Genomic DNA, 27,422 nt, shown 5'->3' on the forward strand with positions numbered 1-27,422 from the left:
GCCTGCAGATGCTCTTCCAGCCTGAAGGGCACAAGCCCGGCCCACGGACCCCTTGAAAGGAGCCTTCCTGGCGCCTGGCACTTCAGGGGTGAGGGCTCTGGTGCCTCCCAGCACCCCCAAGCCAAGGCCAGACCTCGGACTTGCAGGACGACCGAGCTGCGTGCGGCACAGATGCAGACACTGAGGGTCCAAGGCCCTTTTGGTGGGTCCGCGCCCTCAGGGCGGTGCAGGGCTGTTCACGGTGACCGCGGCGAACTCTGTCCTTGCACATCTGAGCCTGGAGGCTGCGTCCCTCTGGCCGTGGTCAGCACCATCCTTTTGTCAATGATCAGGCTATGATGGAGCCAGAGAGGATAGGAGGGCAGAGGCAGGGCCCTGAGGACGGCTGGTTCCTGGTTGCTGCCCAGGAGGGAGGATGGGGAGGCTGGGCTGGGCTGCAGACTGTGACCGGGTGCCTGGGCCCACACCCACGCTGGCTGGGCAGGGCGAGGTGCCAACGAGGCTGTGGAAGCTGGGAGCCTCTGGGAGAGCCTGGCCCCAGGAGGGCAGAGCGCGTGACAGTAGGTTCACACTCTGTCCCCTGGGCCCTGGATGCCCGCCTCACCCCAACCCACACAACCACGTGAGGGGCGCTCTGATGCGTCTGGACTCCCCCAGGCCCCTTGACAGAGAAACCACCCAGAGAAAAGGGAACTTCGGGAAGCGGCCCTGCCACCGGTTTCAATCCCGTTCTTAGTCTTTGCAGGGCGAGGGGGTGGGGTGCGGGGTGGGCAAGGTCACATTTCAGGGGCTCAGCTACCAACTCCTAGGACATGGGCACAGCCACAGCTACCAGGAGCCACATGCACGGGGGCAAGAGCGGGCAGGCCGGGGGCACTGCCTCCACAGCTCAGCCCGGGGTGAGTGGGATCCCTACAGAGCAGAGCCGAGGGAGGACAGTGGACCTGGCCCCAGGACCTGAGGGGAGACCAGGCCCTCGGGGACCCACAGAACGACAGGAGCGGTTGGGCCAGGGCCTGTGAGAAACGCAGCGAGTCGGGGAAGGAGGGGTCCAGGAACCCAGCGCTGCCCGGGCCAGAGGGCAGGGCTGGGGCAGCGGCGACAGGACCCCGCCCGATACACAGTGGTCTGAGCTGGGGGTACAGGGAGGTGGCTGGCGTGGGGCAGTAGAGGAAGAGGACCCCCGGGTGGCCCAAGGGCCTCTCCAGTGGCTGAGGCCATGGGGCTGGGGCTGAGGGCAGCCGGTGGTGGGGCCTGGAGGAGAGGTGGATGTGGGCTCTTGTGCCCAAAGTGTGGGCAGCACAGACTCTGCTGCAGCTCCATGGGGGTGGGCAGGTGACAGGGTCAAGGGCCCAGGGCCAGCAGCTGCCAGGCACAGACAACTGGAAAGAGCAAAGGTCAAGAGGAACTCCTGATGCGGAGTGAAGAGCGGTCTCCTCTGGGGGAGGGCAGGGTGAGCAGAGGCTGAAGGGGACAGAGCTGGCCAGTGGCAGGGCAGGAGCTGCCCAGGAGCTGGATGGGAGCTGGCAGAGCTATGGAGGTAAGCAGGGGCTGGTGGTAGGGCAGGAGCTGGATGAAAGCTGGCAGAGCTATGTGATGAGGGGGGGGTGTGAAAGGGCAGGAGCTGGGTGGGATCTGGCAGAGCTATGGAGGTGAGCAGGGGGTCGGTGGGAGGGCAGGAGCTGGGTGGGATCTGGCAGAGCTATGGAGGTGAGCAGGGGGTCGGTGGGAGGGCAGTAGTTGGCCAGGAGCTGGGTGAGAGCTGGCAGAGCTATAGAGGTGAGCAGGGGGTCGGTGGGAGGGCAGGAGCTGGGTGGGAGCTGGCAGAGCTATCGAGGTGAGCAGGGCTTCGGAGGGATGGCAGGAGCTGGGAGAGAACTGGCAGAGCTATGGAGGTGAGCAGGGGTTGGTGGGAGGGAATGAGCTAGGTGGGTGCTGGGTGGGAGCTGGCAGAGCTATGGAGGTGAGCAGCAGGTCGGAGGGATGGCTGGAGCTGGGTGAGAGCTGGCAGAGCTATGGAGGTGAGCAGGGGTTGGTGGGAGGCACGAGCTGTGTAGGAGCTGGCAGAGCTATGGAGGTGAGCAGGGGGTGGGTGGAAGGGCAGGAGCTGGCCAGGAGCTGGGTGGGAGCTGGCAGAGCTATGGAGGTGAGCAGGGCTTTGGAGGGATGGCAGGAGCTGGGAGAGAGCTGGCAGAGCTATGGAGGTGAGCAGGGGGCTGGTGGGAGGGCAGGAGCCGGCCAGGAGCTGGGTGAGAGCTGGCAGAGCTATGGAGATGAGCAGGGGCCTGGTGGGAGGGAATGAGCTAGGTGGGAGCTGGGTGGGAGCTGGCAGAGCTATGGAGGTGAGCAGGGGATCGATGGGAGGGAATGAGCTAGGTGGGAGCTGGGTGAGAGCTGGCAGAGCTATGGAGATGAGCAGGGGCCTGGTGGGAGGGAATGAGCTAGGTGGGAGCTGGGTGGGAGCTGGCAAAGCTATGGAGGTGAGCAGGGGGTCGGTGGTAGGGCAGGAGCTGGCCAGGAGCTGGGTGGGAGCTGGCAGAGCTATGGAGGTGAGCAGCGGGTCGGAAGGATTGCTGGAGCTGGGTGAGAGCTGGCAGAGCTATGGAGTTAAGCATGGGGCTGGTGGGAGGGCAGGAGCAGGCCACTAGCTGGGAGAGAGCTGGCAGAGCTATGGAGGTGAGCAGGGGGCTGGTAGGAGGGAATGAGCTAGGTGGGAGCTGTGTGGGAGCTGGCAGAGCTATGGAGGTGAGCAGCGGGTCGGAGGGATGGCTGGAGCTGGGTGAGAGCTGGCAGAGCTATGGAGATGAGCAGGGCTTCGGAGGGATGGCAGGAGCTGGGAGAGAGCTGGCAGAGCTATGGAGGTGAGCAGAGGGCTGGTGGAAGGGCAGGAGCAGGCCAGGAGCTGGGTGAGAGCTGGCAGAGCTATGGAGGTGAGCAGGGGGTCGGTGGGAGGGCACGAGCTGGCCAGGAGCTGGGTGGGAGCTGGCAGAGCTATGGAGATGAGCAGGGCTTCGGAGGGATGGCAGGAGCTGGGAGAGAGCTGGCAGAGCTATGGAGGTGAGCAGGGGGCTGGTGGAAGGACAGGAGCAGGCCAGGAGCTGGGTGAGAGCTGGCAGAGCTATGGAGGTGAGCAGGGGGCTGGTGGGAGGGAATGAGCTAGGTGAGAGCTGGGTGGGAGCTGGCAGAGCTATGGAGGTGAGCAGCGGGTCGGAGGGATGGCTGGAGCTGGGTGAGAGCTGGCAGAGCTATGGAGGTGAGCAGGGGGTCGGTGGGAGGGCAGGAGCAGGCCAGGAGTTGGGTGAGAGCTGGCAGAGCTATGGAGATGAGCAGGGGGCTGGTGGGAGGGCAGTAGTTGGCCAGGAGCTGGGTGAGAGCTGGCAGAGCTATGGAGGTGAGCAGGGGGTCGGTGGGAGGGCAGGAGCTGGCCAGGAGCTGGGTGGGAGCTGGCAGAGCTATGGAGGTGAGCAGGGCTTTGGAGGGATGGCAGGAGCTGGGAGAGAGCTGGCAGAGCTATGGAGGTGAGCAGGGGGCTGGTGGGAGGGCAGGAGCCGGCCAGGAGCTGGGTGAGAGCTGGCAGAGCTATGGAGGTGAGCAGGGTGCTGGTGGGAGGGAATGAGCTAGGTGGGTGCTGGGTGGTAGCTGGCAGAGCTATGGAGGTGAGCAGCGGGTCGGAGGGATGGCTGGAGCTGGGTGAGAGCTGGCAGAGCTATGGAGGTGAGCATGGGTTGGTGGGAGGCACAAGCTGTGTAGGAGCTGGCAGAGCTATGGAGGTGAGCAGGGGGTCGGTGGGAGGGCAGTAATTGGCCAGGAGCTGGGTGAGAGCTGGCAGAGCTATGGAGGTGAGCAGGGGGTCGGTGGGAGGGCAGGAGCTGGCCAGGAGCTGGGTGGGAGCTGGCAGAGCTATGGAGGTGAGCAGGGCTTTGGAGGGATGGCAGGAGCTGGGAGAGAGCTGGCAGAGCTATGGAGGTGAGCAGGGGGCTGGTGGGAGGGCAGGAGCCTGCCAGGAGCTGGGAGAGAGCTGGCAGAGCTATGGAGGTGAGCATGGGATCGGTGGGAGGGAATGAGCTAGGTGGGAGCTGGGTGAGAGCTGGCACAGCTATGGAGGTGAGCAGGGGCCTGGTGGGAGGGAATGAGCTAGGTGGGAACTGGGTGGGAGCTGGCAGAGCTATGGAGGTGAGCAGGGGATCGGTGGGAGGGAATGAGCTAGGTGGGAGCTGGGTGGGAGCTGGCAAAGCTATGGAGGTGAGCAGGGGGTCGGTGGTAGGGCAGGAGCTGGCCAGGAGCTGGGTGGGAGCTGGCAGAGCTATGGAGGTGAGCAGCGGGTCGGAAGGATTGCTGGAGCTGGGTGAGAGCTGGCAGAGCTATGGAGTTAAGCATGGGGCTGGTGGGAGGGCAGGAGCAGGCCACTAGCTGGGAGAGAGCTGGCAGAGCTATGGAGGTGAGCAGGGGGCTGGTGGAAGGACAGGAGCAGGCCAGGAGCTGGGTGAGAGCTGGCAGAGCTATGGAGGTGAGCAGGGGGCTGGTGGGAGGGAATGAGCTAGGTGAGAGCTGGGTGGGAGCTGGCAGAGCTATGGAGGTGAGCAGCGGGTCGGAGGGATGGCTGGAGCTGGGTGAGAGCTGGCAGAGCTATGGAGGTGAGCAGGGGGTCGGTGGGAGGGCACGAGCTGTGTAGGAGCTGGGTGCGAGCTGGCAGAGCTATGGAGTTGAGAGGGGGTCTGTGGGAGGGCAGGATCTGGCCAGGAGCTGGGTGAGAGCTGGCAGAGCTATGGAGGTGAGCAGGGGGCTGGTGGGAGGGAATGAGCTAGGTGGGAGCTGTGTGGGAGCTGGCAGAACTATGGAGGTGAGCAGGGGGCAGGTGGGAGGGCAGGAGCTGGGTGAGAGCTGGCAGAGCTATGGAGGTGAGCAGGGGGTCAGTGGGAGGGCAGTAGTTGGCCAGGAGCTGGGTGAGAGCTAGCAGAGCTATGGAGGTGAGCAGGGGGCTGGTGGGATGGCAGGAGCCGGCCAGGAGCTGGGTGAGAGCTGGCAGAGCTATGCGGGTGAGCAGGGGGTCGGTGAGAGAGTGGGAGCTGGGTGAGAGCTGGCAGAGCTATGGAGGTGAGCAGGGGGCAGGTGGGAAGGCACCAGCTGCCCAGGAGCCAGGGCAGCTGAGGTAAGCAGGTGGGCAGAGAGGGATCACAAGTTAGTAGGCGAAGGGGGCACTGTTGGCCAGATGCTTCAGTGAAAAGGGGCAGGCTGCCCGTCAGGGGAGGTCACAGCCCTGGGCTGAGCCCAATGGCCTGAGTGCAGGAAGCCGAGCTCCCGGCCGGGGTCAGGGCTGAGGCCCAGGGCAGGGGGCTGAGGCCCCGGGCAGGGGGCTGGGACAGAGCAGGGGGCTGGGACAGAGCAGGCAGAAATGAGATTCAGATGGGCAAATGCAGAGACGAGGACAGAGGCCTGAGCTCCTCTGAAGGCGCAGGAAGAGGCTGGGTAGGGAGTGGGGGGCAGGGAAGGCTTGTGGGGAACAGCTGGAGGGGTGAGCCTGCAGGCCACTGAGAGGGGGGCAGCTGCTGGGCTGGGAGCCCTGAGCAGTAGGCAGTTTGTCCAGCTGAGCTGGGACGGAGCTCGGGGCTAAGGCAGGGCCTGAGCTAAAGGAGCCCAGGGCGAGGTGGGGGCTGAGCAGGGAGGGGGGGCAGCGGGGCAGAGCCATGAGGCTGAGCTGATGGGGCCACACAGGGGTCGGGGGCACTGCCACCATGCAGAAGGCTGCCAAGGTCAGCACCAGGCTCCAAGCCATGCTGAGTGTGGACCGAGGAAGGACCCGGCGGGAGGGCTCTGGACAGGCAGGAGCCGGGGCAGCGAGGGGGCAGCGCCGGGGTGAGGGACAAGCGTGCGAGACTGCTGGGCAGAGGCGCAGCCTGGGCGAGGGGGCTGCAGGGAGGGGGGCCTCCCACAGAGGGGCTCCAGGCAGGGGTGGGGACCAGGCAGTGCCGTGGCTGCAGCGCTGACCCAGAAGGGCAGGGGCTGTGGGCTGCGGGTGGGAGCAGAGTTCGGGGGGTGGGTGGCAGAGGCCCAGCCGCCTGAGGAAGGGACTCCTCGCCAGGGCAGGGCCAGACAGGGCAACAGGTCAGTGGGCTCGGGGACCGTGGGAGCCAGGCAGAGCAAGAGCCACCAGTTAGGGCTCCGAGGCTCAGCGAGGACCAGGGGCTGGGGCGGGGGCTCCATCCCAGGCAGCGCTGGCTGAGCTGCTGAGCCCGGCACCCATGGCTGAGAGGCAGGAGGCCCTGGGTGGCAGAGCCGAGCTGGGCAGCTTCTGGGAGCCCGTGGGCCACGGGCACGAGGCTCAGCGCCGTCCCAGGCCTGGGCCCCGGGGCCCTGCCCAGGCTTTGGTAGGGTGAGACCTGGCAGTCACGTGGCCCCTCTCTTGCAGCCTCCACCACGGCCCCGTCAGTCTTCCCATTGTCCTCCAAATGTGGCACCACGTCCGGCTCCCAGATGTCCCTGGGCTGCCTGGTCTCTGGCTACTTCCCGGAGCCCGTGACTGTGACCTGGAACTCGGGCGCCCTGACCAGCGGGGTGCACTCCTTCCCACCCGTCCTCCGCGCGGGCCTCTACTCCCTGAGCAGCATGGTGACCGTGCCCTCCAGCTCGTCCGACCAGACCTTCACCTGCAACGTGGCCCACCCGGCCAGCAACACCAAGGTGGACCGGCCCGGTGAGCACCCAGCCCCGGAGACAAACCACAGAGCAGGGATGGCTGCCCCAGCCCAGGGCAGTGGGGGGAGTGCAGACGGGCCCCCCAAACTCGGGGAGGGGACCTCTGGGTATCACCACCAGGCCTGAGACGGGCACAGGCTCTGGAGCCACAGGGGCGGTGTGGTCTCAGACCTGCCAAGCTCTGGCCCTGACCTAAGCCCACCCCCAAGGCCGTGCCCTCCGGGGCCCCAGTAACCCCCAGCCTGTTCTCTCTGCAGTGTCCATCACACCCTCCACCACCGCCCCCCCCTGCACGTGCCCAGGTGAGTACACCACCCCAGGAGGCGGCCATGGGGAGCGCCTGCCCAGGGGAGGCCCGCCCGGGGCTGACTTCTGGCCACTGTGTCTCCCGCAGCCTGTGAGACCCTGGGAGGGCCCTCGGTCTTCATCTTCCCCCCGAAACCCAAGGACACCCTCATGATCTCCCTGACGCCCGAGGTCACGTGCCTGGTGGTGGATGTGGCCCCGGATGACCTGGACGTCGAATTCACCTGGTTCATGGACAACAAAGAGATGAAGAAGGAGAAGGTGAAGGCGCAGCAGCAGCAGTTCAATAGCACCTACCGTGTGGTCCACTCCCTGCCCATCGCTCACCAGGACTGGCTGAAGGCCAAGGAGTTCAAGTGCAAGGTCAACAACAATGCCCTCCCGGCCCCCATCGAGAGGACCATCTCCAAGGCCAGAGGTGGGGAGCAGACAGGGGGGCCTGAGGCCGGGCCTGGGGGGGGGCAGTCCCCAACCTGAGACTGACCGTCTGTGCTGACCCCGTCCCACAGGGCAGGTCCGGGAGCCGCAGGTGTACGTCCTGAGCCCTCACGCGGACGAGATGGCCAAGGACAAGGTCAGCGTGACCTGCCTGGTCAAGGACTTCTTCCCGCCGGACATCAGCGTGGAATGGCAGAGCAACGGGCGGCCGGAGCCCGAGACCAAGTACTCCTCGACCCCACCCCAGAAGGACCAGGAGGGCGCCTTCTTCCTGTACAGCAAGCTCTCCGTGGACAAGGCGCGGTGGCAGCGGGGGGACTCCTTCACGTGCGAGGTTATGCATGAGGCCCTGCACAACCACTACACCCAGAAGACCGTCTCCCGGAGCGTGGGTAAATGAGCGGTGCCCGGCGCCCCCGTCATACCCCCGGGCACCAGCATTCAATAAAGCACCCAGCACGGCCCTGGGACCCTGCGAGCGAGCGAGCGACACTGTCGTGTTCTTTCCGGGGCAGAGGGCAGGTTGGCACCGCTGGGCGGGACCCAGAGCTGGTGGGCCTGCAGGCACCAGGGCGGGACAGCCTCCCCACAGAGCCACTCCTCACCCACACCCCCCACCCCTGGCCAACGAGGACTCAGTCAGGAGATGTGGATGGGGCAGGAGAAGCCCCTGAGGCACAGGAGGGCAGGGGTGCCCGCCTCTGAGCAAGCCCCGCTGTGGGCAGGGCCTGGCTCCAGGGTGCCCTGTGCACTGGCTCCCAGGGCTCCCGGACAGGAGCACACTGGGCCGTGGGGTGGGACAGGCCCTGCGTGTCCTCGAGACCAAGCCCCCCATGCTCCCTCTGGGCCAGGCTGTCCACTCATGAGGGCACTCACCGGGTTGCCCCAAAGAGGCAGAGGGGGGCATCCCTGGGGTCCAGGGCAGGAACTGTCCAGAGGCCACAGGGACACTGAGCCAGGCCCGTGGAAAGCAAGGCACTCCCACGGACCAGCACCAGCACACGTGGTCACCTTCACACACACACACACACACACACACACACACACACACGAAGACACAGTCATGAATGTGTATGGGTGCATACAGACACACGTGTGTACACATGTATGCACACAGAGACAGGCCTTACACTGCAGGCCTCCCATGAGGGACCCTGCACAGGCCCAGACCAGAGGACAGAGCAGGTCCTGGGAACCCCCACCATGGAAACCAGCCTGCCCCCTCCGCCAATGCCTCAGGGTCACTCAGCAGCTCATCCCACACTGACACCCCTCCCCCTTCCCAGGCCTCCACACCCTCCCACACACACAGAAGTCCTCCCCACACCCTCCCCCACACACAGCAGTCTTCCCCACACACCCCCACACACAGAAGTCCTCCCCACACACAGAAGTCCTCCCCACACCCTCCCACACACACAGAAGTCCTCCCCACACACAGAAGTCCTCCCCACACACAGAAGTCCTCCCCACACCCTCCCACACACAGAAGTCCTCCCCACACCCTCCCACACACAGAGAAGTCTTCCTCACACCCCTCCCCCACACACAGAAGTCCTCCCCACACACACCCCCACACACAGAAGTCCTACACACACACCCCCACACACAGAAGTCCTCCCCACACACAGAAGTCTTCCTCACACCCCTCCCCCACACAGAGAAGTCTTCCTCACACCCCTCCCCCACTCACAGAAGTCCTCCCCACACCCTCCCACACTCCCAGAAGTCCTCCCCACACCCACCGGCCTCGGGCCCACCCACTTGTCCTGCATTCCCAGCGCAGACCTGGCCCTGGCCCATCCCCACACCGGGCACTTCCGCCCTCGGACCCCAGGGGGAGCAGGCAGAGGGGCTGGTGGACATGAGAGCAGGCTGGACGGAGGGGCAGCCTACCTTGTCTCCCAGGGCCCGTGTGAGTAGCAGAGAGGAGGGGGCAGCCCGGCCAGGCTGAGACCCGGGCCTGAGGCAGAGGGCAGGGGAGCCGGGCACCCCGGGCCCCATCTGGCCATCCCCCGTTCACTGGGAGCCCCTGTGCCAGCCCCAGACCGCCAGCCCCCGCGGCCCGCACTGACCCCCCTCCCTACACAGAGCTGCTCCTGGACGAGAGCTGTGCCGAGGCCCAGGACGGGGAGCTGGACGGGCTGTGGACCACCATCTCCATCTTCATCACCCTCTTCCTGCTCAGCGTGTGCTACAGCGCCACTGTCACACTCTTCAAGGTGGGCTCCCACAGCCTCACATGCTGCATCCATGCCCACGTGCCCCTCGCACCTCACTCACCCCATGTGCCCACGCACCCACACACACCCCACACCCTACATGCCCACGCTATTACCATGCACCCCACGCTGTGTCCACGTGCCCCACGTACCCCACATACCCCATGTCATGCCCACGATATCGCCACGCATCCCACATCGTCCCCATGCACCCCACGCTGTGTCCACGTGCCCCATACACACCCCATACCCCACATGCCCACGCTATCGCCATGCACCCCACGCTGTGTCCACGTGCCCCACACCCCACGCTGTGTCCACGTGCCCCACATACCCACCCATCCCACTTGCCCACGCACCCCACACGCCACATGCCCTACATGCTCCACATCATGCCCATGCTATCGCCACGCATCCCACATCATGCCCACGCACCCCATGCCGTGTCCACATGCCCCACACCCAATGCACCCCACACACCCCTTGCAGTGCCCTCACTGTCCCTCAATGTCCTCACTTTGTCCCTCACCGCCCCAGGCCATGCCCCGCCGGCCCAGCTGGCCCCGGCCTGCAGAGGCTGACTGGCCCTCCCCTCCGCCCCCAGGTGAAGTGGATCTTCTCCTCGGTGGCCGACCTGAAAAGGACCATTGCCCCGGACTACAGGAACATGATCGGACAAGGGGCGTAGCGGCCCTCCCAGCAGAGCCAACTGCCGGTTCGCCTGCTCCACCTGCTGCAACGCCTGCTCCTCCGCCCTCTGACCTCGCTGCCCTCTGACCTCTCCACCCTCGGACCCCAGGCCCCTATGGGCCTGCACCCTGCCCTCTGGCCTCATGGCCATCACAGGCTGCATCCCACCTGGGACCTGCTCCTTTGGAGAACCGAGTGGACAGCAGGTCCTGCTCCAACCTGAGCTGACGGAGGCCCACCTGCCCTCCATGCAGCCACTGACGCCGCCCCAGGTCGTGTGGCCACCAAGGCCTCCAGGCGGCGTGTCCCGCCCCAGGACACAGCCTGGGCTGCGTGCGAGTCCATCCTGCGGGGTGGAGGCCCGGCACCCAGTGTGTGGGCAGGAGCAGGAGGCAGGGCTCCTGGGAGGTGCCGAGTCCCCCCAGGGAAGCTCCCCCTGGGCCCTGACTGTCGCTCAGCTGCCTCCACCAGAGCACACCCTCGGAGCAGGGCCTGGTGGGGCTGCTACGGGATCTGGGGGGCAGGATGGTACCACCCAGGGCAGGTGAGCATCGGCCCACAAGCCTCCAGGGGCGGGGCCTGGTGACCAGGTCCCAGCAGGTGGGACCCAGCCTCCGTGGACAGACACAGGACGTGGATGTGGAGGTGCAGCGCGCCTGGAGGACTGAGGTGGGAGCCCAGGTCTGAGTCCCCCCCCCCTCGCTCTCCCAGGTAGCCCCTGCACCAGGAAGGGGGGCTGAGAGCCGAGAGCACTGGACAGAAAGCTGCCTGCCTTGGGGACTGGCAGACGGACAGACGTCCCGATCCCCAGGGAGCGCTGTCGGCACGTCCCGCCGGGCAGGAGGGAGACGCGGGCTCCGTGATGCAGGGGACGCGCAGAGAAATTATTCCCAGGAAACGCACCTTGTAGCTTGGGCCGCTTTTCGTTTTATGTTTAATTTCCTGGAGCCCGTCCATTGTGTCCACTGGTGTGTGTGTGGTGTGTGTGTGTAACGACAATAAAAGCTCCTTAGACATCCATGCCTCTCCGGATCTCCTTGTGCTGCCGCCTCGTGAGTCCACAGCCGGCAGAGGTGTGCGGGGGTGGGGGCACCCTCTCCCAGCGCCACAACCTGCCCCCCTCCGCATCCTTCCCCCTTTCAGCCGGCATCCAGCCCAGAGGGCGAGGAAGGTGGCCCAGAGACCAGGAGGTGCTGGGAGCCACACAGGCGTCCGGGGCTGGGGCAGGACTGGCCGTGGCCAGAATCAAGACACTGTGTGGGGGTTAGTCAGCACCCACAGAAAGCAGAGCAGCACCCAGAGACGCTCCCCGTCCTGGAGCCCGAGTCCCAGGGCAGGTGCTGCGGGCTGGCACCCCGAGGCCTCTCTCCTGGGCGTGTGGACGGCCACCTTCCCCAGGTCCTCAAGTGGCCGTCCCTTTGCGTGTCCATGTCCCATCTCTTTGTCTTTCTTTTTTCTTCTTCTTTTTAAAGCTTTTTATTATTATTATTGATTTCAGAGAGGGAGAGGGAATAGAAACATCAATAACAAGAGAAAATTGTTGATTGGCTGCATTCAGCAAGCACACACATGCCCACACACATGCACACACACACACACACAGGACCTCACACACATGAACACATGCACACACAGGTCGGCACACACATAGGTCCTCATGCACATGCACACACACAGGATCTCACATACACACAAATACACACAGGACCTCACACACATACACACACATACACACACACACACACATTCGGGCACCGCCCAGTGGGGCGCCTCAGGCCCCCTTCCCCAGTGCCCCCCCTTCCCCAGTGCCCCCCTTCCCCGGTGCCCCCCCTTCTCCGGTGCCCTCCTTTTCCGGTGCCCTCCTTTTCCGGTGCCCCCTTCTCTGGTGCCCCCCTTCCCCAGTGCCCCCTCCATGCACCCAGCAGCTCCTGAAGTCTTGCGGTGCCTGTCCCCTGAGCATTCCGAAGAGCACAGCCCACGCCTCCCACACTTACGTGGCCTCCTGCTCGGGAGCTCTAAAGGCTATTTCCCAAGAGCCTATGCAGCTGTCTCCCAGGAGCCCTAGCGGTCGTCTCCCAGGAGTCTGTGCGGCCCTCTCCCAGGAGCCCTAGCGACCATCTCCCTGGAACACGTGCTGCCCTCTCCCAGGAGCCCCAGCGGGAGGAGCCTGTGCGGCCCTCTCCCAGGAGCCCATGGGGCCGTCTCCCATGAGACTATACAGCCATCTCCCAGGAGCCCGTGTGGCCCTCTCCCAGGAGCCCGTTGGGTCATCTCCCAGGAGACTACATGGCCATCTCCCAGGAGCCCTAGCGGCCCTCTCCCAGGAGCCCATGCGGCCATCTCCCAAGAGACTATACGGCCATCTCCCAGGAGTTCGTGGGGCCGTCTCCCAGGAAACTATACAGCCATCTCCCAGGAGACTATACAGCCATCTCCCAGGAGGCCGTGCGGTCATCTCCCAGGAGCCCATGGGGCCCTCTCCCAGGAGCCCACAGCGACTCAGTAAGGCAAGCCCCGCACACACGGAAGTCTGTGGACCCCGGAAAGGAGCAGGACCGGCCTGGGCAGTGTCGATGGGGCACAGGGCAGAGGGGAGGGGGGCAGGGCAGGGGAGGGGGGGTGTCACAGCATCAGCAGGACTGGTGGCTGCGCCCCCACCTGCCAGTTTCTGTGAGTCTATCTTGGAGACAAGGTCTAAGAACAAGGCAGGAATGCGAAGCTGTGGGAGACACACACACACACACACACACACACACACACACACACACCCCGCCCCAGCACGGATACGCACACCGTGGGCGGGAGGAGGCCCTGCCAGCCGGGGCGCCACCCCCGGGAGAGGGCTGGTTCCGTTCCCAGGGCACAGCCCGGCTTCAGGGTCAGCCCGGGCAGGGCGACTGTGAGAGGCACCGTTGATGTTTCTCTCTCACATCGATGTTTCCCTCTCACATCGATGTTTCCCTCCCTCGCTCCCTCCCTGAAGTCAATGAAAACGCACCCTCGGTGAGGATTCAAAGTAAAAAGCATGTTCTTGTGCGCAGACCACAGACCCACGCCCCCACTAACGGGGCTTGGTGGGCAGCGCCTGTGGCTTATCAGGCGGTGGGAACGCGTGGGGAATTGTGGGGGAGTGTGGGAACGCGTGGGGAGTTTTGGGGAGCGTGGGAACGCGTCGGGAGTTTTAGGGAAGCGTGGGAACGCATGGGGAATTGTGGGGGAGTGTGGGAACGCTTGGGGAGTTTTGGGGAGCGTGGGAACGCGTGGGAAATTGTGGGATGTGGGAAGGAGGCCGTGACCGGATACCCAGCTCTCGCCAGGTGACAGTGAACGGAGGACTCCTCACCTCGGGGTGATGCTGGAGGGAGGGGAGCAGGGGAGCCCATGCTGGCAGGCAGCCATCTGCCTGGCTGACTCTTTTGGAATGGGATCTTTGCCGCTGAAATTCGAGGCAGGATCTTGAGGTCACACTTGATTTGGGGTGAACCCTGGTTCCATGACCATGGCCTCCAAAGACAGCCCTGGCTGGCTTGGCTCCGCAGATAGGGCGCCAGCCCATGGAGGGAAGGATCCCAGGTTGGATTCTGGTCAAGGGCACGTGCCTTGGTTGCAGGCTCAATCGCTGGTCCTGGTCAGGGCGAGTGTGGGAGGCAGCCATTCAATGTGTCTCTCTCACACTAATGTTTCTCTCTTTCTCTCCCCCTCCCTTCAACTCTCGCTAAAATTCAACGGAAAAAAATATCCTCTGGTGAGGATTAACAGAAAATAAACAGGAGGATTTGGCACAGAGACAACAGGGAGGAGGCCAGGCAGAGGTGGAAGCCGGAGCAGTGTCCAGCCCCAGACCCCGGAGCCTCTGGCAGCGCCGTCCATGTGCTCACACCCCGGCTGACTGGGTCTTCCAGATGCGTGGAAGCTAGCTCCTGTGGCTTACGCACCACGTTGTGGGGGGAACCACACAGTACTCAGATGCCGGCAGCCCAGTTCTCCAGCCTCCAGAGGCACAAGCCTGAGGGGAGGTGCTGACAGACTCGGCTGTGGGAACCAAGAATGTCTGTTAAATAGCTGAGATCTGGACACAGCTCCAGGGCCCATCCGCAGACGAGTGGACAAAAACCTGTGGTCCATCTGCACCACGGAACACTGTGCTGCAGTAAAAAAAAGAAGAATCTCTTACCCTTTAGGACAGCATGGAGGGACCTGGGAGTGTCAAGCTACGTGACATAAGCCAGTCAGAGAAAGACAAGTATCCCAGGATCTCACTCATAGGTGGAGCCTATTGAACAAAATAAACTGATGAAGAGAATGGATGCAGGGACCAGGAGCAGGGAGCAGAGTGTGGAATCTTGGAGGAAAGGCGGGGAGGGAGGATGGTGGGTGCGAGGTGATCAGCCAAAGACCATGTGTGCACACATGCACGGCCCATGGGCACAGACAGTAGAGTGGGGAGGGCAGGGGCGGGGGTGAGGGTGGGCTAGAAGGGGGTCAGTGGGGGAAAGGGAATATATGTAATACTTTCAACAATAAAGATTTTATAAATCTATAATAATAAAAATCTAATAATACGCTAATTAGACTGGATGTCCTTTTGGATGAAGCTGAGGGAAGCTGGTGCCGCAGCTGGGGGAAGGAAAGCCTGCGCTTGCACAAATTTCGTGCATCGGGCCTCTAGTGAGTAAATAAATGAATGAATGAGTGGATTTCTGTTAAATGAAGGGCATGATAAGCAACGAGAAAGGACAAGGATTAACGGGGAGAAGGTCCCGCGTTGATCAGTCACCAGGGATCAGCGTTTGGATCGACTGCCCCTCGGATTCCAAGACCCTGCCAATGAGCTCGTGTCTCTGTGTCAGACCTTCTTCAAAGGCCACCAGTCATGGCACTCAGGACCCATTCCAAACCGAGTGTGATCTCGAGATCTCAGACCAAATTTTATTGTCAAAGACCCTGTTTCCAATCGGTCAATGGGGCAGACGGCCATCGACTCCCCTGCCCCTCCTCCCCCAGCGCCATCAGCTCCCCTGCCCCATCTTCCCCAGGGTCATCATCTCCCCTGCCCCTCCTCCCCCAGCGCCATCCGCTCCCCTCCTCCTCCTTAGTGATGGAGCTGCTAGTGGTAGGAGCTGGTTAGCGGTGGAAGCTGGTTAGCAGTGGGAGCTGTTAGGGGTGGAGCTGTTAGCAGTGGGAGTGCATTAGTGGTGGGAGCTGTTAGCGATTGAGCTGTTAGTGATGGGAGCTGGTTAGCGGTGGGAGCTGGTTAGCAGTGGGAGCCGGTTAGCAGTGGAAGCTGGTTAGCAGTGGGAACTGCTAGTGATGGGAGCTGGTTAGCGGTGGGAGCACGTTAGCAGTGGGAGCTGTTAGCAGTGGGAGCGAGTTAATGGTGAGAACTGTTAGCAGTGGGAGCTGGTTAGCGGTGGAAGCTGGTTAGCAGTGGGAGCGAGTTAACGGTGAGAACTGTTAGTGGTGGGAGCTGGTTAGCGGTGGAAGCTGGTTAGCGGTGGAAACTGGTTAGCATTGGGAGCTCGTTAGCAGCGGGAGCCAGTTAGCGGTGGAAGCTGGTTAGCAATGGGAGCTGTTAGGGATGGAGCTGTTAGCAGTGGGAGTGCTTAGTGGTGGGAGCTGGTTAGCGATTGAGCTGTTAGTGATGGGAGCTGGTTAGCGGTGGGAGCTGGTTAGCAGTGGGAGCTGGTTAGCAGTGGGAGCCGGTTAGCAGTGGAGCTGTTAGCAGTGGGAATGCATTAGCGGTGGGATCTGATTAATGGTGGGAGCACATTAGCAGTGGGAGCTGTTAGCAGTGGGTGCTGGTTAGTGGTGGGAGCTGGTTAGCAATGGGAGCTGGTTAGCAATGGAAGCCGGTTAGCAGTGGGAGCTGTTAGCGGTGGAGCTGTTAGCAGTAGGAGTGCATTAGCGGTGGGAGCTGGTTAGTGATGGGAGCGCATTAGCAATGGGAGCTGGTTAGTGGTGGGAGCTGTTAGTGGTAGGAGCGCTGATATCAGGACAGGAGGCGCTGTGGCCTCCAGGTAATGCTTTCCAGAGATGGGGACACAGGACCCTCACAGCAAGGCAGGGCCCACGTGTAGGGCCCCCTGGGTGCAAAGGAGGACAGGAAGCCTGGGGTGGCTCTGTCAGTGCCAAGAAGGAGGTGGGCTTCGGGAGACACATGCACATGTGCATGTCACACAGGTGCAGGCACCCACACACATATGTATACACATATGAACACAGAAACATCACAGAGACATGTGCGCCGATGTGTATGTTCATGTCACGTGTGTGCACATACATGCATGCCTGTGTGCGCATACCAGTGCACATGCATGTCATACAGATGCTTACACATGTGCACACTGGGGGACACATGCATGCATGCCTCATAGACACACCCCAACGTGGTTATGTACACACCCGCACACTGAAAGACACATGCATCGCACACATGCACAGGTGTGTGCATTGGAGAAATGTGCATTGTGTGTGTCACACAGATTCACACACTCACATACATGTGCACAGCTGAGAGACAGCTCATTTAGATGCAAGCTCTGTCCTGAGTCCTAAAGTACAGGAGCCACGGGGCAGGGCCACAGCAGGGCAGCCGAGGGGGCTGGGGCACATGCCTGCTGGGTAGGGGGCATCTAGGCCCAGCCCTGAAGAGAAGGGGCGGCTCCTCGGGGCTGGGGCAGGGGAAAAAAAACAGGATAAAGGAGCAGCAGACCCGTGTGCTCAGAGCCTAATGGGAAACAATCTCCTCCAAGCCCAGGGGGCTGTCAGGGCAGCCCAGGCTGGAGATAAGGCCACCTCCACAGGCCCCCGCCCCAGTGCCAGCAGCCCCAGTGCCATCTGGGAGATAAGGATAAAGCCAGGAGGCTGGCTTGGCGCTGAGCCCCAGGCCCCATGCACTCACAGCCCAGAATGGACAGGGACGCCGGGGACCAGGGCAGCTGAGCAGAGCCCTAGCCCCACACACCCCACGTGTGAAGGCTGCAGGGTCGGGCACCACCAGCCACGCCCACCAAGCTGCCCAGCTGGGCTCTGCCTGCTCCAGGCCTGTGGTCTCTCTCGGAATCACGGGCTCTTCCAAGGAATTCCATGTTCCCCATGCCTCCCCCCCAGCACCCATCCCCAGAACCACATGTGGGGTGTGACAGGCCAGGACAGTTCTGCCCGGGGGCCGAGGCTCCTGCTGTGTCCTGAGCTGTGCACCCTCCGCCCAGCTTCCATGCAGCAGCCCTTTTGGGGTCTCCCCAGGCCACGGGCCAGACAGAGCCACCTGCACACGCCTCTTGCATGGGGACGACTGGCCCAGGGGACAGGAGCTTGATGTGTCCCTCTATAAGCCTCTGCACCCTACACTGACCAGCCAAACTGCCAGGTTCCCTTGGGTGGGGGCCGTCGGGGGTTCTGAGGACACACAGGTCTGGGAGACACATTCATGGCGGGAAGGCACACACAGAGCGTTGACGAGGGCCTGCCGCTCCAGCAATCAGAGTCAATGCCGTGGGCACCTCCAGACCATCCTTCCGCCCCATACTCTCGGTGGCCATGCATGGCAGGGAGGCTACAAAACCCCTCCAGCGGGTGGAGGGGTTTTGTAGCCAATCTCACAGTCACCACCAGCCTCCCCCAGGCCCCTCCAGCCCCCGCGGGCCAGCCCACCGGTCACAGCCCTGACAGGGACTCCAGCTCCAGGACATGGCATGGGAGCAGCTCATGGGTGATGGTCACCACCAGCATTGCCAGGGCCCAGGGAGAGCCAGGTCTTCCTGTCCCGGAGCCCACTCTGCCAGGGGCGAGACCCACAACGGCCGGCAGCTTGCCTGCAGGAGGCCCTGTCCTCGTGTGGGCGCAGGGCCCACCAGGCCTCCTCTCTCAGCAGAAACACTCACAGCCCTTCCCTCCCAGAGAGCGGCGGCGGGCAGCCTGGTGCCGCCCCCTCCTCAGGGCAGCCCAGTGACCCCACATGTGCTGACAGCGTTCAGGGAGCGGGCAGTGGAGGGGACCCAGCAGGCAGGAGAGCACCTGCATGGGGGCCTCGCCAGCGGTGCCTCCATCGACTTCCCAAGAACAGAGGCGGGAACTGCCAGGGCTGCAGGCAGGGGGTTCCCATTCCATTTTTAGCAGAGAGCGATGAGGCAGAGTTCCCCTCCCCCCATAGCCTGGATGTAAAAATACCAGCAATGGTTTCTACAGGTTCAGCTCTCCACCGGGGAGCCTTTCCAGGGAGCCACAGGCCGAGGGGATGGACCACGCCATCGCCACACCTGGGGGTTCTGAGGACACACAGCATCCAGGCCAACCCAGCGCCTGACCAAGGCCCCACGCACCAGGTACCTCCGCTCCGGGCTGGTCTGGGGCGCAGAGAGGGGCAGGCCACAGCCCAGGCCTCCTGGTCGCTGCTTACTACTCAACTGCCCCACCCTGAATGGGGACACAGGGAAGCAAGACAGAGACCAGAGCCAACCTGGAGGAGACAGGCAGCCGAGAGCCTCCGGGAACAGGATGAGCGTGGCCCCGGGCGGAGGACAGGGAGCATGCACAGGGTACAGACAATGGGCAGAGGGGAGATCAGCCAGGAGGGCTGTCCCAGCCCAGGGCCCAAGAAAGAGTAGGCAACCTGAGGCACAGCCTCTGCCCTGGGCGGGGCTGATAAGGGGTCTGCGTTGGGCTAGGCTGGGCCAAGGTGGCAGAAGTGGACAGTTGTTTAAAGGGAGATCGGTATCCTCAGCTCAGTTGGGCCAGGTTGGTCAATCTGGGCTATGCTCAGCCATGCTGGGCTGAACTGGGCTGAGCTGAGCTGAACTGGGCTGAACTGGGCTGAGCTGAGCTGAGCTGAATGGGTTGAGCTGAGCTGAGTTGGGCTGAACTGGGCTGGGCTGGGTTGGGCTGAGCTGAACTGGGCTGAACTGAGCTGAGCTGGGCTGAACAGAGCTGGGTTGAGTGAGCTCAGGTGGGTTGAGCTGGGCTGGGCTGGGCTGGGCTGGGCTGGGCTGAACTGGGCTGAACTGAGCTGAGCTGGGCTGAACAGAGCTGGGCTGAGTGAGCTCAGCTTGGTTGAGCTTTGCTGGGCTGGGCTGGGCTGCGCTGAACTGGCCTGAAGTGGGCTGAGCTGTGCTGGGCTGGGTGAGCTCAACTGGGTTGAGCTGGGCTGGGCTGGGCTGGGCTGAACTGGGCTTGGCTGAACTGGGCTGGGCTGGGCTGGGCTGGGCTTAGCTGGGCTGGGCTGGGCTGGGCTGAGCTGGGCTGGGCTGGGCTGGGCTGAGCTGGGCTGAGCTCAGCTGGGTTAAGCTGGGCTGGGCTGGGCTGAACTGGGCTAAACTTGGCTGAGCTGTGCTGGGTTGGGTGAGCTCAGCTGGGTTGAGCTGGGCTGAGCTGGGCTGGGCTGGGCTGGGCTGAGCTTGGCTGGGCTGAATTGGGCTAGGCTGAGCTGGGCTGCACTGGGCTGAACTGGGCTGAGCTGGACTGAGCTGGTCGGAACTGGGCTGGGCTGAGCTAGGCTGGGCTAAACTGGGCTCGGCTGGACTGAGCTCTGCTGGGCTGAGTTTGGTTAGATTGAGTTGGGTTGGATTGGGCTGAGCTGGGTTGGGTTGAGTTGGGTTGGGTTGAGTTGGGTTGGGCTGAGCTGGATTGAGCTGGGCTGGGTTGGGTTGGGTTGTGTTGGATTGAGTTGGGTTGGGTTGAGTTGGGTTGGGTTGGGTTGAGTTGGGTTGGGTTGGGTTGGGCTGGGTTGGGCTGGGTTGGGTTGGGCTGGGTTGGGTTGGGCTGGGCTGAGCTGGGCTAAGCTGGGTTGGGCTGAGCTGAGCTGAGCTGGGCTGGGCTGGGCTGGGCTGGGCTAAACTGGGCTCAGCTGGGCTGAGCTATGCTGGGCTGGGCTGAACTGGGCTGAACTGGGCTGGGCTAAACTGGGCTCAGCTGAGCTGAGCTATGCTGGGCTGGGTTTGGTTGGATTGGGTTGGGCTGAGCTGGGTTGGGTTGAGTTGGGTTGGGCTGGGTTGGGCTGGGCTGGGCTGGGTTGGGTTGGGTTGGGCTGGGTTGGGTTGGGTTGAGTTGGGCTGGGTTGGATTGGGTTGAGTTGAGTTGGGTTGGGTTGAGTTGGGTCTGGCTGGGCTGGGTTGGACTGGGCTGGGTTGGGTTGGGTTGTGTTGGGTTGAGTTGGGTTGGGTTGGGTTGGGTTGAGTTGGGTTGGGTTGGGTTGAGTTGGGTTGGGTTGGGTTGAGTTGGGTTGAGTTGGGTTGGGTTGGGTTGGGTTGAGTTGGGTTTGGTTGGGTTGGGTTGGGTTGGGCTGTGTTGGGCTGAGTTAGGCTGGGTTAAGTTGGGCTGGGTTGGGTAGGGTTGAGTTGGGTTGGGTTGGGTTGGGTTGAGTTAGGTTCGATTGGGCTGGGTTGGGTTAGGTTGGGTTTGGCTGGGCTGAGCTGGGTTGGGTTGGGTTGGGTTGGGTTGGGTTGGGTTGGGCTGGGCTGGGTTGGGTTGAGTTGGGTTGGGTTGGGTTGGGTTGGGTTGGGCTGGGCTGGGTTGGGTTGAGTTGGGTTGGGTTGGGTGGGTTGAGTTGGGTTGGGTTGGGTTGGGTTGGGTTCTGTTCAGTTGGACTGGGTTGGGCTGAGTTGAGTTGGGTTGGGTAGAGTTGGGCTGAGCTGAGTTGAGTTGGGTTGAGTTGGGCTGGCCTGGCCTGGCTGGGCTCTGCCTGGTCCAATAAGATAGGCCTATTTCCTGAGATCCACTTGTCTTGGCTTAGTTGTGCTAATGGAGCCCCACCCCAAGGAAGGTTGTCCTTGGCTGCCGGGCTAAGCTGGGCTGAGACAGAGGCATTTGGTGTAACTTGTAGACTCGGATAAGGTGAGTGTCATGGCTTGAAGTGTTCTATTCTGGGCTGACCTGGCCAAGATGGACCTGGGTGGGCTCCCTGGAGCTGAGCTGGGCTGGCTGCACAGAGCTGGGCCCGGCCCGATGGGCTGAGGTCTGGGGTTCCCAGGCCAGGACAGGGCAGGCAGAGTCACCTGCTGGGGGCGGGCCTGAAGCAGACTCCCTGGAGCAGCCAGCAGGGAAGCCTGGCTGGTCAGTGAGGGGGGGGGGGGAAGGGGCACCCTCCACTCTAGAGACCCCACCCCAGTGAGCAGGAGGTGGGGGTGGGATGGACCACACTCGTGATTTCTAGGGGTTGGGGCCTCTGGACCCCAGGCCTTGATGGGGGGCTGAGGGTGGGGGCAGAGGAGACATCTTGCTGATCCTGGGAGTCTCAGGGTCCCTGCTTCGCAGTGTGGGGAGGGGGAGGGGGGCGATGGCTCTGAGCCTCTGCTGCCTGAGGAGCAGAGAGCTTCCCCGGGGGTGGGTGGCATTTGCTGCCACTCAGGACTCAGGGGTCTGACCAGGGGTCCGACCAGGGGTACCACTGGCTCGTTTGTGGCTCATTCCAGTTCCTCCCAGACGCCTGTGCCACTCAGGACCGAGGGGTCTGATCAGGGGCGGGGCAGCAGCATCTGGTGCTGGGTTGGGTTGGGTTGGGTTGGGTTGGGTTGGGTTGGGCTGAGTTGCCACAGGCGTCTGGGAGGAACCAGGATGAGCCCCAAACGAGCCTGCGGCTCCGTGCCCCGGGCTGGAATGGGGGCCCATGCTCCCTCTCAGACTCCCGGGGCCCTGGAGTGGCTGCCCAAGTCCAAGGCTGCCAGCACTGATGGGCTGGTTCCATCCACAGAGACCATGAAGAACCCAGATGTCTTCCCCTTGGTCCCCTGCTCCAAAGGCCTCGCCCAGGACGCCGCCTCCACGACGCTGGGCTGCCTGGTCAGGGACTACTTCCCAGGGCCGGTCACCGTGACCTGGGACACAGGGTCCCTGACAAAGAGTGTCATGACCCTCCCCGTCGCCTTCAGCCTGAACTCCAGCCTCTACACCACCAGCAGCCACGTGACCATCTCTGGCAAGGGGGATGACCAGCGGTTCACCTGCCGTGTGGAGCACCCCGGGTCCGCACCAGTCAACGTGACCGTATCCCCAGCAAGAGGTAGGCCCAGGCCCGCGGGCGGCGAGGGTCAGGACGGGAGGAGGGTGACGGAGGGGCTGTCTGAGCGCTGGGGACTCTGGGCCCGGAGAGGGCTCAGAGGCTCAGAGAAGCCTCCATAGGGCCGTCGCCTCTGTCCTCAGCATGCAAGGCGAACGTCACTCTGCCCGAGGTGAGGATCTTCCACTCGTCCTGTGACCCCAGCGGCAACTCCCAAGCCCTCATGCAGCTGCTGTGCCTCATCCCCGGCTTCACCTCGGGTGACCTCAAGGTCACCTGGCTGGTGGACGGACAGCCCGGGGACCCGAACCCGGTCATCAGCCCCGCCAGCTGGGAGGGCGCGCCAGCCTCCAGCTTCAGCCAGCTCTACATCAACCAGGGCGACTGGCTGTCCCGGAAAACCTACGCCTGCCAGGTCAGCCTGCACGGCTGCACGGTGAAGGCCGAAGCCCGCGCCTGCCCAGGTACAGCCCTCCCCGCACCCACACCCGCCTCCCAGGGCCGGTGGGGCCGGGCGCGGCCTCACACAGCCCCTCCGCACCCACCAGAGCCCGAGCCCCGCGGTGTGAGTGTCTACGTGATCCCGCCCAGCCCCCTGGACCTGTACGTGCACAAGTCGCCCAAGGTCTCCTGCCTGGTGGTAGACCTGGCCAGCCTGGAGGGCATGAGCCTGGAGTGGTCCCGGGAGGGTAAGGGCAGCCTGGCCCAGGCCACCCAGAGCAGCAAGCGCCACTTCAACCTGACCTACTCCGTCACCTCCACCCTGCCCGTGGACGCGGGCGACTGGGTCGAGGGTGAGACCTACCAGTGCAACCTGAGCCACCCGGACCTGCCCCGGCCCATCGTGCGCACCATCGCCAAGGCCCCAGGTGAGCGGGCGGGCCAGGGGAGGCGGGCGGGCCCCCGCCAGAGCCGGAGCCAGAGCCGGCTGACCCCATGCCCACCCACAGGCAAGCGTGCTGCCCCCGAGGTCTTCGTGTTCCCGCCGCCCGGGGAGCAGGGGGCCCAGGACACGCTCACCCTCACCTGCCTGATCCAGGGCTTCTTCCCAGCCGACATCTCGGTGCAATGGCTGCAGGGCAACGCCCTGATCGCCAGCGACCGACACGCCACCACGCAGCCCCTCAGGAACCGGGGGGCCAGCCCCACCTTCTTCGTCTTCAGCCGCCTGGAGGTCAGCCGGGCCGAGTGGGAGAAGAAGAGCAAATTCACCTGCCGAGTGACTCACGAGGCTCTGGGCGGCTCACGGACCCGCGAGCATTCGGTGTTCAAAGGCTCTGGTAACTAAGGCCTGCCTCCCGCCCGCCCCCTCCAGGGCGCCCTGCTGTCAATAAACTCAGTGCCAGCTCAGAGCCAGTGCGCTCGTTCTTGGGGGGGTGGGCGGAGGGACGGGGTGTCTGGCACAGAGAAAAGGACTCCGAGAGGGGACGGGAGGGTTGGGCAAGGCTCTGTCCACCATCCTCCCGCCAACCCCCACGCATCCTGCCCACTCCAAGGGGCCTGGGAACCAGAGGGTGGTCGGGGAGGGCCATGGGACTCGGCTCCACCCACAGCCCCTACCTCTCCGGAGGCCCTGGGGGCCCTGGTCTCCACCCCGGCTCCTGCTGGCCCCTCTGGACAGACAAGCTCCCCCAGGCCCAGCTGCACACACAGGCCCTCTGGGTGGAGGGACGGGCTGATTGCGATGCCCAATCAGGTGCCCACACGCAGGGAACCAGGCTGCCCCCAGTCCCCCATCAGCCCTACTGCCATCCCGAGCACCATGGGCAGGGGCAGGCCCAACCCGCGTGGCCCAGGGCTGAGCCCGGCACCCCGACCCTCACCTCACTCCACCCTGACCCTCACCTCATCCGCCCTGACTGTCCCGGGGAGAGGCCGGCCTCACAAGCACACCCCATGGGCCTCACACACAGTCACACCTGCTGTGCCGGCCCAACAGCGCCACCCACCGCCAGCCCCCCTGCCCCGTGCGGGCAAACTCTTCACACGTGCGCTCCTGGCGGCCTCCCCTGGCCTATCCCTAACCAGGCCACCCCGAACCTTTGCTCCCCATCATGCCTGGGCCACGGAACCCAACATGGGCATGGAGAGGACCCCCTGGCTGGGAGCCCAGCAGACCTCCCCAACCCTCCCTGCCAGCATCCACAGACAGACAGATACATACATGGATACAAGCACAGGACACAGACACAGACACACACATGGACACACACACAGACACCTACATACAGAGATACACATAGATGCAATGCACAGACACAAACTGACATGCTAACACAGAGAGGCACACGTGAACACACATGGATGCATACACTGACATGTATAGACACACTGACACACATGGGGCACACATGCACTCGGGAAGTGGGCTCTGTCCCACAGCCCAGAGCAGCCTGCTTGCCCCATCCCAGGGCCTGAAGACTGTAGGGATCAGAGTCAGGGACCAAGCACACCCCTACCCCAAGCTCTAGTGCACGTCTAACTGCCCAGACCCCCCACTCCACCCTGTGCACACACACACACACACACACACACACACTCACATATGCACACACGCATGTGCGCCCTAGCTAGTGCGCCCTAGCTAGCAGCACCCATGAGCATTGAAAGCAGAAGAACACCCAAGGAGGGCACGTGGGCACGCCTCACTCCCCAAGGCAGGAGGCCGAGGGACAGCAGTGGCCCATGAGCCGGGGCAGCTCGGCCAGCGTGGCCAGGCCAGCCCCACGGAGCGACGGCCCAGGCTGCGGGCTCAGACCCCCAGCGGGCTCAGGGCGGCGGGCTGAGTGCAGTTTAGAGTCTCTGGGCCACAAGCAAGAAGCTGAGCGAGCACGGGGCTGGGTGGGCACCATCCTCCCGGTGGGGGCAGAACAGGAGCTGAGGTGAGGGCCACTGGTCTGGGGAGGGAGACCAGGGGTCCAGACGCAGCCTGAGGGTGGAGGGAGAGAAAAGGCGCTACTGAGGTGGGGCAGTGGGCAGCGGGCAGTGGGCAGTGGGCAGCGGGCAGCGGTCCTCCCACTGGCCACCCTGGGCCGGGCCAGGCAGAGCCTCAGACCCCAGACCCCCAGGTGGTCCAGCTGCTCTGGGAGGAGGCCATGGGGCTAAACAGGAACTGCCTGAACCCCAGGCTGCAGGGCCCTGTGCTGCCCACACCCAGGCTGGGGGCTGACTGACCCCACACCCAGGCTGGAGGCTGACTGACCCCACACCCAGGCTGGGGGCTGACTGACCCCCACACCCAGGCCAGGGCTGACTGACCCCACACCCAGGCTGGGGGCTGACTGACCCCCACACCCAGGCTAGGGCTGACTGACCCCCACACCCAGGCGGGGGGCTGACTGACCCCCACACCCAGGCTGGAGGCTGACTGACCCCACACCCAGGCTGGGGGCTGACTGACCCCCACACCCAGGCTAGGGCTGACTGACCCCTCACCCAGGCTGAGGCTGACTGACCCCCACACCCAGGCTGGGGGCTGACTGACCCCCACACCCAGGCTGGAGGCTGACTGACCCCACACCCAGGCCGGGGCTGACTGACCCCACACCCAGGCTGGGGGCTGACTGACCCCCACACCCAGGCTAGGGCTGACTGACCCCTCACCCAGGCTGAGGCTGACTGACCCCCACACCCAGGCTGGGGGCTGACTGACCCCCACACCCAGGCTGGAGGCTGACTGACCCCACACCCAGGCTGGGGGCTGACTGACCCCCACACCCAGGTGGGGGGATGACTGACCCCACACCCAGGCGGGGGGCTGACTGACCCCCACACCCAGGCTGGAGGCTGACTGACCCCCACACCCAGGCTAGGGCTGACTGACCCCACACCCAGGCTGGAGGCTGACTGACCCCACACCCAGGCGGGGGGCTGACTGACCCTACACCCAGGCCGGGGCTGACTGACCCCACACCCAGGCTAGGGCTGACTGACCCCCACACCCAGGCGGGGGGCTGACTGACCCCCACACCCAGGCTGGAGGCTGACTGACCCCCACACCCAGGCGGGGGGATGACTGACCCCACACCCAGGCTGGGGCTGGCTGACCCCCACACCCAGGCTGGGGCTGGCTGACCCCACACCCAGGCTGGGCTGACCCACCTGCGCCCGCAGAGCTGGACCTGCAGGACGTGTGCGTGGGGGCGGCCGAGGCGGAGGAGCTGGATGGGCTGTGGCACAGCCTCTTCGTCTTCATCGCGCTCTTCCTGCTCAGCGTGACCTATGGCGCCTCCGTCACCCTCTTCAAGGTGGGCCCGCCCCCAGGGCCGGGAGGCAGGAGACAGGAGGTGACAGACGGGCAGGCCCCTCACTCCTGCACGCCCACCTTGCAGGTGCAGTGGATCTTGGGCGCCGTCCTGCAGGGGCCGCCCCAGGCTGCCCATGACTACGAGAACATCGAGGACACCGCGTGGCCGGCAGTCTGGGCACGAAGCAGTTGAGCGGCCTCGCTACCCTCCTCCCCACCCCGAGCGACCTGAGGCCGCGCCCTGCCCGGGCTGATGGGAGCAGACGCACCTCCAAGGGGCCCAGGTCCAGGATCCATCCACAGCTCACGGACATCCGGAAGGTTCCAGCTCAGGCCCAAGGCCCAGGCACCCAGGGCACCTGCCAATCTAGGCCCCACTCCCACCCCATCTGCCCTCCCCGCATGGCCCAGGCTGCACCCATGGGGGCAGACACTCTGGGTCCCCTGAGGTCGGGCCACTCCCATCCTTACTGGACAGCTCCTGCACCACAGTAAGGCCTAGAGCAGTGTTTCCCAAACTTCTCTCATGATGAGAATCACCTGGTGGAGTTGTTAAAACACAGATTCCTGAATCCCAACTAAGAAGTGCTAAACTAGAATTTTTGGGAACATATAGGTAAAATTGTATACTTAACTAGTGCTCTAAGACAGATTTTATATACAGAGCACTAAGTTAGGTATGCAATTTTACCTATATGTTCTCAAAAATTCTAGTTTAGCACTTCTTAGTTGGGATTCAGGAATCTGTGTTTTAACAACTCCACCAGGTGATTCTCATCATGAGAGAAGTTTGGGAAACACTGGCCTAGAGCCACGGCCTGCCTTCCGCGCCGAGTTC

General features: G+C 63.8%; 2 gene segments (V, D, J or C); both read left to right on the forward strand.

Moving 5' to 3' along the window:
• The first annotated feature begins 790 nt into the window (after positions 1-790).
• On the forward strand, positions 791-11,367 carry LOC311628628 (immunoglobulin heavy constant gamma 1-like). The segment is given in 7 exons: positions 791-899; positions 6,407-6,691; positions 6,951-6,995; positions 7,088-7,417; positions 7,509-7,829; positions 9,529-9,659; positions 10,264-11,367.
• A 9,644-nt stretch (positions 11,368-21,011) lies between these two features.
• LOC311612757 (immunoglobulin heavy constant epsilon-like) lies at positions 21,012-26,777 on the forward strand. The segment is given in 7 exons: positions 21,012-21,176; positions 22,033-22,341; positions 22,482-22,802; positions 22,887-23,207; positions 23,289-23,618; positions 26,452-26,585; positions 26,670-26,777.
• The last annotated feature ends 645 nt before the right edge of the window (positions 26,778-27,422 follow it).

The sequence above is a fragment of the Pipistrellus hanaki genome (assembly GCF_964339955.1).
Source record: "Pipistrellus hanaki genome assembly, chromosome: 1".
Classification (NCBI taxonomy): Eukaryota; Metazoa; Chordata; class Mammalia; order Chiroptera; family Vespertilionidae; genus Pipistrellus; species Pipistrellus hanaki.